This window comes from Mustela nivalis (assembly GCF_964662115.1).
Source record: "Mustela nivalis genome assembly, chromosome: 11".
In the NCBI taxonomy this organism is placed as follows: Eukaryota; Metazoa; Chordata; class Mammalia; order Carnivora; family Mustelidae; genus Mustela; species Mustela nivalis.
The window spans coordinates 4,765,414-4,779,260 of record NC_139030.1 but is presented as its reverse complement, the minus strand read 5'-3'; the positions used below and the strand labels follow the sequence as shown (position 1 = coordinate 4,779,260).

General features: G+C 44.9%; 1 long non-coding RNA gene across 2 annotated transcripts; it reads left to right on the top strand.

The window, feature by feature from the left end:
• Window positions 1-3,707: 3,707 nt before the first annotated feature.
• Window positions 3,708-12,344, top strand: LOC309843544. 2 transcript variants are annotated; one of them, XR_014300200.1, is made up of 4 exons: window positions 3,708-3,806; window positions 3,930-4,291; window positions 7,306-7,452; window positions 12,094-12,344. It is a non-coding gene; the product is annotated as an uncharacterized lncRNA (long non-coding RNA). The 2 variants fall into 2 exon arrangements; XR_014300201.1 differs by having other exon boundaries at window positions 3,709-4,291.
• Window positions 12,345-13,847: the final 1,503 nt, after the last annotated feature.

Genomic DNA, 13,847 nt, shown 5'->3' with positions numbered 1-13,847 from the left:
AAGGCAGAGGCTTAACCCACTGAGCCACCCAGGCACCCTCTCCTTGTTCTTTTAAATTGAAGTACAGTTCATGCACAATGGGACTTTAGTTTCAGATGAACAAAATAGTGATTTTGTAAGTCTGTGTATGCTCACAAGCATAGCTCCCATCTGTCACCATACAATGCATGACAGTGCCATTGGTGATATTCACTATGCTGTACCTGTTATTCCCATGACTTACTCATTCCATAACTGAAAATCTGTATCTCCCACCCCCTTCATCCATTTTGCCCACCCCACCCCACAACAACCACCAGTTTGTTTCCTGTATTTATGGGTCTATTTCTGCTTTTTCTTTGTTTGTTTATTCCACACAGAAGTAAAATCATATGGTATTTCTTTCTCTAACATACTTCACTTAGCATAATACCCTCCAGATTCATCCACATTGTCACCAATGGCAAGATTTCATTCTTTTTATGGCTGACCAATATTCCATTGTATATATGTAATATATCTTCTTCATCCATTCATCTATCAACGGGCAGTTGGATTGCTTCTGTATCTTGTCCATTGTCAATAATGCTAAAATAAAGGATGCATGTATCTTTTCTAATTAGTGTTTTTGTTTCTTTGGGTAAATATCCAGTAGTGGGTATTTGAATCATGTGGTACTGGATCTTATGGTAATCCTGTTTTTAATTGTTTTAGGAAAATCCATACTGTTTTCTACAATGACTACACCAGTTTACATTCCTACCACCACTAGGGTCCCCTTTCCTCTACATCCTCACCAACATTTGTTATTTCTCACGTTTTTGAGTCTTGTGTTTTGAGTTTTTGAGCCATTCTGGTATGAGGTGATAGCTTACTGTCGTTTTGATTTGCATTTCCCTAATGATCAGTGATGTGGAGCACCATTTCATATGTCTGTTGATCACCTGTATTTTTGTTTGGAGAAATGTCTGTTCAAGTCCTCTGTACATTTTAAAATCAGATTATTTGGGTTTTTATGTCTTTTTTTTTTTTTTTTCCGGTGTTGAGTTCTGTAAGTTCTTCATATACTTTGAATATTAATCCTTTATTGGATAGATCATTTGCAATATATTCTCCCATTCAGTAGGCTGCCTTTTCTTGTTTTATTGATGGTTTCTTTCTAAATCCTTCCTTTTATTTGTATGGAGGCCATGCTTCCCTCAGGTATTCCCAGCCAAGGATTGAACAGTCACACTGCCCTCACTGCCTTGGCTCACTCTGCTCTGCCCACTCTTTCTCCACTGTTTGGGTCCCCACCTCTCACCAGCCCCCTTAGCCCTGCACAGCTTGCTCTTTTCCTTCCCAAGCTGTTCCGAAGGCCAATCCGGTTTTGCATTTTCATTTAACCAGATTAAATCTGATTTGTACCTAGATCCTAATTCCTAAATACCATTCTCCAATAAACAAGCCAGGGCTCCTAGAGAAATGACTGATTCCAGGGCTGGGGAAGGGAAAATACCAGAGAAGCCTGGGTCATCTTGTGCCACACAGTAAGGAAGTGCTCCAGGAATGATGGAGGCATGTCAAGGAGCACAGAAGCCAACTTAGGGGAGCTCCCAATTGCCAAATCTGTTACGATTTGAGCAAAAAAGAAGAGTAATGGATTAGAACCCACAGAATGAAATATCTAAAAGACCATCCATAAAGATGTAAAAATAATGGATTAAGTAAATAAATGGGGGAAAGAGTTCCTTTTTACAGTAGATTTCCCATTAATGTAGAAAGAATAGTGGAAATAGAAAAATCACTATTTGGTAAAAACCACAGCAATACCTGTTGCAAACAAGGATCATCAAGGGATTCTACAGTTAGTGGGAAAAAGTATGAGAGAACAGGATATTTATATAGTCATAAAGCATCTCCCCACAGAATGTTTATTAATGACAAAGGAAAACAGATGGCTTTACAGTGGAGAAACCTCCGAGAGACCATTTTTACCAGGTGATCAAAATTACTATGAGCAGTTTAGATACATCAGCACCACCTGATAGGGCATCTGGAGAAGGGCACATCACTTCTGTGGTATTCTTGCCAAAAATGTGTAACTTCAATAGAGGAAGGAGAAAACAGGGAGCTCTATTCCTACAAGATTACTGGCCCAAGTGTTGCAGTGGCACAGAGAGACTGAGGAACTATCCCAGGTGCAAGCTAAAGGGGACAGGACAACTAAATGCCATGTGGGATTCCGAATGGGATCCTGGACCAGAAATAGGATGCTGGTGGGATGTTTGGCAAAATCCAAATAAGGCTAGTAGATGAGTGAACAGTGTTATATCTTTGTTAATCCCCTGGTTTTGGTCCTTCTGTGGCAAACATTGGGGAAAATCTGAGCAGAAGGTGCTATACTAGCAACTTTTTTTAAGTCTAAAAAGACTGCATGTTGGTAGACAGTCTACAGGATGGCAACCAACTTCCCTTTTAAAAAAAAAAAATATTTGACAGAGAGAGCAAGCAGAAGCAGGGGACTGGCAGACAGAGAGAGAAGAAGGATCCTGCTGAGCAGGAAGCCCTGGGGGGGTTAGGGAGCTTGATCCCAAGACCCCTGGATCCTGAGTGGAAAGCAGACACTTAACTGACTGAGCCACCTAGGCACCCCTGGAGTGGCAACTAACTTTCAAAAGGAATTCTGACTTATCAGTTGTTAGAAACGCCCACCTCAGGGAATGCCAAGCATTCTGAGGCTTCATTCACTCTGAAGGAGAAATGCTAGGGTGGAGGAGGGGTGGGGGTGGGTGGGTGGGTGGAAGAGGTCTGTGGGGAGGGAGCAGGGAGAAAGGAGTGGGAGGAAGGTAGAATTCATGAACTTATTGCAGGGGCAGGAGATACCTTTCTATAAGCTCAAAATGTTTTTAAATAAAAAATATGAAGTAATAGGTATGTGACAGAATTCACAGAATTAAAACAGCATTTAAGTAGAGTGAGGAGTAAATCCTCTTCCTATCCCCAATCCCTTTTGTCCTCCCCACCCCAGAGGAGTGGTTACCAAGATTCAATGCACCCTGCAGGGTAGAAACAAACAGGTATGAAGATTTATTGCTCCTGCAGTTTGAGGGCTCTGTCTTAGGTCAAGGGTGAAAGGGAGAGTCATGAAGACTGAGAGCCAGGAAGCCTCTGCTAACAGGTGAAGCAGGCCCTTTTCTGCTGTTGTGCTTTGTACTGAAAAAGAGTAAAGACGGATATGTCTGGACACCATCAAACATGTTTTTCATATTGCTGGTTGCAACCCATTAGCAGTTCATACAGTCAATTTCATGTTTCATGATCATCATTTCCAAAAAACAAAAGGAGTAGATACTGGCAAGAGGGCATCATCTGTAATAGGGGTAAATAGTTTTGTGAAACTTTGCTGCAATGTAAAATGTATTTCTTACTGGGGGTTGAGGTTTAAAAAAAAAACAACAAAGTTTCAAAAACACTGCCTTAAGCAACAACTGGCATCAGGCCAGAACCTGGATCACCAGGATGGTTTGCCTTGGGGTGCAGGTAATGGGGCTTATCACGATCCCGGGAGCAGCATAGGCAATAAATGTGCAGGCCTGACTTCCTTGAAACCCTGTGGAAGGACTAGAGCTAGACGGACTAGATGGTTAATAGGTAACCAGAAGCAACAAGCACTTAGCTGGAAGTGAGTATTTGGTCCCATGGGCCCCCAGCACACCACCGGAGGTGGGGGGGGGGGGCTCGCAAAGATGGTGTGGGACAAACCTGGGTCCCCAGGCTGCAGTGAGTAGCTCCCTACCCCAGAGCAGAGGAAGTTCAGCCACAACAGAGAGTGGCCTGGGGTGCAAGTAAGGAGGGCTCTACTGACTGCTGACAAAAACTTGGGTACGGGTTAGCAGAGCTGGAATGGCTCCCCAGGGTGGGAACCCCCCCATCAGGCGTGAGGCCCGGCATCCCCTTCCCCTCCACAGGCCTTGCGCTCCAAAAAAGAATTGCCTCCTTAACAGCCAGGGACTTGAGCAGCCCCTGGAATGTGGGCAGCAAACATGGAAAGGTACAGGTAGTAAACACTTTAGGCTTTGGGGGCCGTGCAGTCTCGCATAATTGCTCAACTCTGCTGTTCTGCAAAGCACTAATAGACACATATTACAAATGAGCATTAGTGTTCCAAAAAACTCCTCCTGGACGCTGAAATTTGAATTGTAAATACTTTTCATTTGTTACAAAATGTTTGTCTCTTTGTATTTTTCAAGTTACAAAATTTGAAAGCTATTCTCAGCTCCTCAGCTGAACAAAAACAGAAGACAAGCCAAATTGGCCCTGCAGGCCGAAGGTTTGGAACCCTTACTTTGGACCTTGCACTTCCTCCCCCCTCCTCCCCATCTCCCTCCCTTCTGCCTCCCCCGCCTCCTCCTCCGCCTGTCCTTTACTCCTCCTTCCCTCCTCCCTTTTCCCTTCCCTTTTCTCTTCCCCTATTTTCTCCACTTTTTCTTCCAAAGCCCATTCTCCCCTCCCTCCCTTCCTCCACCCCCGTCTAGCTCACCCTTCCTCCTCCTCCTCCCTCCTCGCTCTCAGCCCCCGCCCCCGTCCCTCGTCCTAGAGCCCGGCCCAGACGCGGCGGGCCGGCGCAGTCAGGGGGCGCTGACTCACAGGCTGACTCAGCGGGAGGTGAGCTGCCAGCAGACGCCCGCGGGGGGCGGCGGGGCGGGGGCGCTGGCGACGGTGTCGGAGGCCCTGCTTGGGACGGGAGCGCACGGCCTGCCGCGGGAGCGACCCTTCCGGCTTCCGACCTCCGCGGAGCGGGACAGGAGACCGCCTGGAGGACGCGGGGCACTCAGGGACGCGAGGGCGCGAGGGGCGGCCAGAGGGAGACCCAACTGTGCAGGTCCGTTTGGGCCGCTCACCTGCCGGGGAGGCCCCGGTGCCGCGCTCCGCCTTGCTCTTCGCACGCCCTCTCTTTGAACTCCAAGCACCACCACCGCCACCCCCGGCCCTGTCCTCCTTCGCTCCACGCGCCAGCCGAGGCCCACCTCCTCCAGGAAGCCTTCTCAGAAGACCTCCTCCGGACTGGGTTACCTGGGGGAGGCTACGTGCTGGCACCTTCGGTATTGCTCTCTGCCGGCCTGTTTTGGGTCTGGCTTCATCACCAGACTGTGGGCCCCTTGAGAACAGCGGCCAGGTCTTCGTGGGCTAAGCATACCTTGGCTTAAACAGAGCCCAGGCAGCGGAGGAGGTGGGACAAATATTCGCGTGACCAACTTTAGAGATCCAGCCTGGGACACAGCCATGCCAGACTCCCCAAACCCATAATAATATGTTAAAAATTATACACATACCTGTGTATATGTTGCTTTAACCTAGAAATATGAAAAGGTTTATTTGAAATAATGTCAGAATTATATCATTAACTATGAAAAATAGGTGTTTATTGTAAATTTTATATTCTGTATTATTTACTTTTGTGTTACATAAATGCTATTATTTAAACAGAACATTAGGATTAGTAATGAACATGACAAATAATTATTAGGACTACTTTGTGAGAAAGAAATATAAAAATAGGTAATGTTTCTGTTCTCTGGTACTGCAATTTATTTTAACTCATTGGATACTTAAAATTTGTATTAACATACATACATGTAAAAGGCTACGTATGGTATGATTCCATGACATTCTTTTTTTTTTAAAGATTTTATTTATTTATTTGACAGAGAGAGATCACAAGTAGGCAGAGAGGCAGGCAGAGAGAGAGAGAGGAGGAAGCAGGCTCCCTGCTGAGCAGAGAGCCCCATGCGGGACTCGATCCCAGGACCCTGAGATCATGACCTGAGCTGAAGGCAGTGGCTTAACCCACTGAGCCACCCAGGCGCCCCGATTCCATGACATTCTTATATGACATTCAGCAAAAGGCAGTATGGAGACAGTTTAAAAAAAAAAAAAAATATATATATATATATATATATTTATCAGTAGTTGCCAGGGTTGTTGGGGTAGTGAGGGGAGGCAGGAATAAATGAAGCACAGATGATTTTAGGGCAGTGGAACTCCTCTGTATGATACGGGAAAGATGGATGGTGTCCATCGTGGTGGACATACCGACAGAATGTACCACATCAGGGGCAAACCCAAATATAAACTACGGGCTTTGGCTAATTATGATGTGTTAGTGTAGGTTCATCAGTTTTAACAAATGTACACTCTGTTGGGGATGTTGATGGGGTGTCTATACATGTGGGGGTACAGTGGTTGGGGTATATGGGAAATCTCTGTGCACTCCCCTCAATTTTTTGTGAATCTAAAACTGCTCTACAAAAATAAAGTCTTTAAAAAAAAGAAGATACATACATGTAAGACTTTCTAAGAGAATGTAAATACAATAGGACTAATTAAACATAGTACCAATATTTAATTTTAAAAAAATGACATTTCTGTCATTGATGCAGAGGAGATTTTTACCTCTCTGATTCCTTGCCTGTAGCCTTTAGGAAACCTTCTTTGATGTAGTGAAGAAAATGAATATGGCCAAACATAAAATTCTTTGACTTGCAGTCCTGCTCTTATTAAGCCCACATTACACTAATTCCTGCAGTCAGTCCAATGCAATGGCATCAAGCTAATGATTCTCTCAACAAAATCATTTGAGCATGGAATACTTAGGATCTTACTAACAACAGCAGGCTTTTAGACTTGTAGGGATTAGTTTCCTGCTCTCCAAAAAGGCCCATCCTCTTTGTAGCTATAGGCTGGCTTTGGTAGAACAGCTTTTTGTTAGCTCCTTTCCATCAATAAATTCAACATCTAAACTTTAATCCTTTGTAAACATTTTGAAGCACACTGGGTGTCATAAAGCACTCTCTCTCTCTCTCTATCGTACTTATGTGTATCTCAGAGAAAATGGCTTTAAAGCATAGAGGAATTTAAACTTGTGATATTAAATTTGAATCACAGATAAGTTCCAGTCTTAGTAAAGAAGTGAGAAAGTCCTATTTAAATCGGTTGCCCTTCTTCTGGTGACATTTTGTTTTATGTCACCAGCCAATTTTTATTACATGGGTTTTTGTTATTTCCTACACAGAACAATGAACAACTTAGGTGCCATCAGATCATCCTTTTTCAGGATCCTTCTGATCTCTTCAAAGATCATCAGTTTTGGAAGAACCATTCATAGATGTCCATTCAAATGCAATCCTTGTCTCCCTTCTCATTCTCAATATTATTTTCAAATTATCCTACACTTTGAAAATATGATTTGATGATAGCCTAACTTTTTACCATCTCTTCTACGGCTGGCAATGACGACAGCCTCTTGGAGGCACATGTCTAAATGAGACTGTCTCTTATTTCTAGAACATCAAATAGCTCATTGGGGTCTCTTGCACGTTTTGAGGAAACTGAGAAATAACCAAACCTGTCATTGGGAAGGCCTCAGTCTCAAAGGAAGCAAACCAAACCCCTTGGGCCATGGGTATATAAGGTGTTCAGGACACTTAGCAGGTAAGATCTTTTCGTTTTCTTTGGTAAGCGTTCATAGACTGATCAGAATTTGCAAAAATTTAGCTGACAGAGCCAGCTCTACACAATATAAAGGGCCAACACATCTGTTATCAAAATTTCACCTTCGGTCTACCTACAAGATATTTCAGGTATGGCCTATGATTGAGGACATGTAACTCTCTGTGTCAGAACAATCAAAGGAGCAATACATTCACCCATTCAGTAGGCCCACCCTAATTCAGCCACCACTATCTTCAACTGAGAACTGGTGTCAAAAAAAACCCAAAAAACCAAAAAACATTTTCATTAAGTTAGAAGTACTTGCCTGTTTCCTTGGGTACCGGTGGGAATCAGTTTCTTCATGTGCTTTTACATTTCTTTGCCCCCCTGCCCCCAGCCTCTCCCACTCCATGCCAAATCCCCAATTCTCTGCATATGGTCCAGTATCCCCTTTTTGATGATTTATCGCTCTAATACCATTGTATGTGTTATCTAGCTGCCACCGAAATAATACAGTCGTTTAGCTTTCTAAATGACCATAGCGTCTAGTGCATGCTGGCATTGGTATTGTAATCATGCTAGCGTTCATCATCTGAACTTTTAAAAAAACATGGTCGCAATATTTATCATGTTAAAAATTAAACTAGTACTGTCTAGATACAAAGCACAATGGTGAATCCACAGGCAAAGTGGATGTTCCGTCCTCCAGAGGACAGCACACTTAAGTCATCAGGTGGTGTAATAATGGTTGATGAGTGATCACAAACTGCCCATCACGACTGTCATCGTCAGCAACAGGGCCTAGGGAAAGTCCTGGGTCCATTTGGTACTAAAACCAGTGTTGCTTTCAACCCCTCTTTTGGAGCTAAAAACTGGGAGTTTTCTCATCCCAGGGTAGAGTTTACTAGACGTGCTTTAAGGGCTAAAATCAGAATAGTCCCGACAAACTTGCAGGGTCAGTTACCCTAGCACATGCTTGTGGAATCAAGAAATAAGTTGAGTGCTCCATATCACTGGGCATCAGGGAAATACAAATCAAAACCACAATGAGGTATCACCTCACACCAGTCAGAATGGCTAAAATCAACAAGTCAGGAAATGACAGATGCTGGCGAGGATGCGGAGAAAGGGGAACCCTCCTACACTGTTGGTGGGAATGCAAGCTGGTGCAGCCACTCTGGAAAACAGCATGGAGGTTCCTCAAAATGTTGAAAATAGAACTGCCCTATGACCCAGCAATTGCACTATTGGGTATTTACCCTAAAGATACAAACGTAGTGATCTAAAGGGGCACGTGCACCCAAATGTTTACAGCAGCAATGTCCACAATAGCCAAACTATGGAAAGAACCTAGATGTCCATCAACAGATGAATGGATCAAGAAGATGTGGTATATATACACAATGGAATACTATGCAGCCATCAAAAGAAATGAAATCTTGCCATTTGCGACAACATGGATGGAACTAGAGGGTATCATGCTTAGCGAAATAAGTCAAGCAGAGAAAGACAACTATCATATGATCTCCCTGATGTGAGGAAGTGGTGATGCAACATGGGGGCTTAAGTGGGTAGAAGAAGAATCAATGAAACAAGATGGAATTGGGAGGGAGACAAACCATAAGTGACTCTTAATCTCACAAAACAAACTGAGGGTTGCTGGGGGGAGGGAGGTTGGGAAAAGGGGGTGGGATTATGGACATTGAGGAGGGTATGTGCTTTGGTGAGTGCTGTGAAGTGTGTAAACCTGGTGATTCACAGACCTGTACCCCTAGGGATAAAAATATATGTTTATAAAAAATAAAAAATTTAAAAAAAATTTAAAAAAAAGTTAATTGACAAAAAAAAAAAAAAAAGAAATAAGTTGAAGATAAATCCTGTATGATCTCACTTGCATGTAGAACCAAAAAAATCTATGAGTTCATTATAGATTCAATTAGTAGGGACTCCTGGGTTATCTGCCTTCAGCTCAGGTCATGATCCCAGGGGGATCAAGTCCCGCATCAGGCTCCTTGCTAAGTGTGGAGCCTGGTTCTCCCTCTACCTTGCTCCCCTAGCTTGTACTCTCTCTCTGACAAATAAATAAATAAAATCCTTAAAAAACAAACAAAAAAAATCAGTGGTTACCAAAGGGGGGTGTGAGGGAAGGAGGTCAAAGGGTACAAACTTCCAGTTAAAGATAAGTTCTGGGGATGTAAGATGCAGTATGGTAACTGTAGCTTATCATTCTGTATTGTATTTATGAAAGTCATGCAGACAGTATATTGAAAAAATTCTCACCTCAAGAAAAAAAATGTAACTATGTGAGGTGATGGATACCAACTATACTTTTTATACTTTTTTATACACTTTGCAATATATACATATATTAAAGCATACTGTATGCCTTTATCTAATATGATGTTATATGTTAGTTTTATCTCAATAAAACTGAAAAAGTAAGTCTCAGTATAAAGCTATCAGTTGTATTTCTATATATTAGCAACACATAATTATAATTAAAATATGTAAAATGCCATTTACAATAGCATTTTTAAAAAACATAAAATAAGTAGGGATAAATTTAACAAAATATGTTCAAGATCTATATACTAAGAACTACCAAACATTGGGGAGACAAGTTAACAAAGACCTAAATGGGAATTCCAGGCTAATAGATCAGAAGACCCACCAGTAAGATGTCTCTTCTCTCCAGATTGTTCCATAGAATCGACTCAGTTCCATTCAAAATCCCAGCAAGATTTTTTTGTTTTGTTTTAAAGAAATTGACAAGCTGAATCTAAAATGTGTATAAAAATGCAAAGGATCTGGGCACCTGGGTGGCTCAGTCATTAAGCATCTGCCTTTAGCTAAGGTCATGATCCCGGAGTCCTTGGGATCCAGACAGTATTGGGTTCCCTGCTCACCGGGGAATCTGATTCTCTCTTTCCCTATGCCCTACACCCCACTCTTGTGCTCTCTCTCTCTTCCAAATAAATAAAATCTTTTTTAAAAAACCCTCAATTTTAGGGGCGCCTGGGTAGCTCAGTTGGTTAAGCGTCTGCTTTCAGGTCGTGTCATGGTCTCGGGTTCATGGGATTGGGTCCCACATTGGGGTCCCTTCAGGGAACCTGCTTCTCCGTCTGCTGCTCCCCTTGCTTGTGCGCACTCTCTCTCTCAAATAAATAAATAAAATCTTTTTTTTAAAACCCTCAATTTTAAAAAAATAGGCCAAATATTGAAACAGACACATCACCAAAGAGGGTATATGAATGGCAAATAAGCACATGAAAAGAAGCCTAACCTCATTAATGATTGGGGAAATGAAATGAGATCCTACCACGCACCTATTAAGATAACCAAAAATAACAAAATGAAACAAAAAAACTAACCACGCAAGTGCTGGTGCGGATGAAGAATGGCTGGACCACTCATATTTTGCTTGTGGGAATGCAAAATGGTACAGCCACTTTACATAACAGTTAAAAACAAACTGTTTTTTAATAAAAGTAAATGTACTGGCCACATGACTCAGCAGTCCCATTCCTAGAGACTTGCCCAAGAGAAATGAAAACATATCCACACAAAGACCTGTATGTCAATGTTCCAGAAGCTTTATTTAGTAATAGCCAAGCAGTGGTGAATGGGTAACCAATTGTGGTACATCCATATAATGGAAACTACTCAGCTATAGAAACTACTGATACGTACATTCACGTGAAGGAATCTCAGAAACTCTGGTGAGTGATAGAAGCCAATCCTAAAAGGCTCCATGCTGTAGGATTCCATTTATATGCAATTCTAGAAAAAGCAACAGAAACCACATCAGTGGTTGCCAGGGTGGTGCACTGGGGAACTTTTGAGGGTGACAGAAATGTCCCATAGTCATAATCGTGGTGGTAGTTACACTACTACATACATTTGTCAAAACAAATAGAACTGAACATTGAAAAAGCCAATTTTATTGTATGTACATTATTCCTCAAACCTGGTTTGAGAAAAAAAAATAGTCAATGTGTCATTGTGCTGTTGACCTTGGCTGTATCCACCCACCTGCATTTCTTACCAGGTACGGTATGGTACGGTGGGTGGCTCCCCAGGGTCTCTGGTTTCTCTCTTCCCTGGCCTCCAGGGAAGCAGCTCCAGGTCTTCCCCAGCAGAGAGAATGGACAAGACCCTGGGGAGCCGGCCTGGGGTGAGCACCAGCCACAGTCCTGTGAGCCCTCCATCCCACCGCTCTGATAAGGAGAGGTAGCCCAGGATCTATGAGATTCTATTTGGGATTCGAGAGTGGGGGCCAGTGCTGGGTAAAAGCACACCCCAACCCCGGGGGGAGAGCAGGAGCCTTGGACGCTGAGTCTGAGCCTGTAACTATACAGACAGCAGCTGGTCCCTCTCCCCGTCCTGGTCTACCTCTCCCAGGCCCTCACAGGCATTCACAAAGGGGGAGGGGTACCCATACTCCCCCCTCTCCCCCGGGGCCCCTGATCAAAACAAAGTTTCAGGTGGCACCTCGCTTTATCTCTAGGATACTTGGGAAGCTGAGAGAGGAAATTGCCGCTGGTTGATTACCTAAGTCTCTGTCCACCTTATAGAAAATATTTAATTGAATCCTCATAACATCAGCCTGAAGTGCATACAGTTATTGGTCTCATTTTACAGGTGTGGAAAATTGAGGCTGAGGGAAGGAAAGAAGTTGAAGTTTAAACCCATGTGAGGGGCACGTGGGTGGCTCAGTCACTTGAGTGGCTGCCTTTGGCTCAGGTCATGATCTCAGTGTCCTGGGATGGAGCCCCTTATTGAGCACTGCATCGGGCTCCCTGCTCAGCGGGGAGTCTGCTTCTCTCTCTGCCCCTCACTCTGCTGGGTCTCTCTCTCTCTCTCTCTCTCTCAAATAAATAAAAGTTTAAAAACAATAAGCTTGTGTGAGCCTGACAACAAAAGTGAGGTTTCTGAATCCCCCACTGCTCGATGACACCTCCTGGTTTTGGCTTTCTTTCTGTAGCCCCCCCGCCAAACTCCTCTTCCTCCCACGTTACCTCCAACCCCACCCCTTTGCATCTTATTCCTCTGCCCATGTCCTCACAAATGCAGTCAGTTCCCTGCGCATGGACGGCCTTCCTCTCTCTGAATCATGGCTGGCTGTGACGCCAAAGTCCTGCTCTGGCATCAGGAGAAAGTTAGGCCCAGCAGGATGACTCACAACTGGGAAGGAACACCCCAGCGTCAGACAAGACAAACCAGCAGCAGCCACCAAGCCAGGCAAGGCCATCCCTAAGAACAGCAGCCCAGACCGAACTGGGAGGACCAGGGGAGTGGCCCCTGCTAGAAACCTGTTGCCAGTGAGCCCAGACACCTGGATTCCCAGCAGCACTCTCCCGGGGATGGCAACTGTTCAGCCTGCGCAAACTTGGGGAACAGCAGGAGGGGGCCCTCCCTGCTTCAGGGAGATGACTCTGGTTCCCTGAGCTGCCAGCCAATAAGGAGTCCTGAAGCAGGCACCCCTACTGCAGTGCCCAGCTAGCCAACAAGCATGAATCGTTCAGCAAGAGGAATCATCCTGCCCCACTCTGGGCAGCCTTCAAGGCATGAGTCCATCCCTGGCACTGGTCACTTCTCCCACTGCAGCTGCCTTGGCTCTTCAGAGGGTCAGGCTTTTGGCACCGGGGCTGGTTTGGATGTGGGTGCCTCAGGCAGAGTCTCTCATCCACATTCGGGACCAACGTGTGAACCCTATGTAGCCATCACATGGAACTGACCACCAGTGCCAGCTGGGGAGCAGGTGGTGGGTGAGGAGCTTGGTGGGGAAGGCAAGGAGGATGGAGTCCCAGTGAACAGCCACCATACCTTGCACTCGGTAGCCACGGAGGAGAAGGGGGTATTAGGGAAGAGAAGTGGAAATGAGGAGAGCCCAGACCACTAGCTGCTTCAGACTTGGACTTACTGGGAGGCCACCTAGCACAAGAACATGGGCGCTGGAGGTATTTGGCAAGGTCCTCGGCTGCTGAGCAGCCCCTCTTGTGTGGTCATGCCCATGGTCTCTGGGCTTCCTGCCTGAGTTCTGAGAACACATGTCCCCTTCTAGAGGCAGCTGCCACAGACCCTCCAAAAACAGCTACTGGCTCCCCACTTGCTGGAGGCTCCACTCCACGTGCCATACTCCATTATTTCCTCCTCCCTCTCTTCTACCCCTCCTTGCTGCGATGCTTCCTCCACTGTTTGTCTCCCTGCCTCCATTCCCTCCCCTCCTGAGGGGCCTTCTTCTGTTCCCAGGGTCCTTCCTGCTCTCTGACCTCTAGGTGTAGCTCTACCTCCCCCAGGCAGCCTTCCTGGGCCACCCCAGCTCGTGCTGATGTCCCCCCATTCCTCTTGCCTTCTCAGGTGGCCTGTGGGCCTGTAGCCCCACAGCTCAGGGA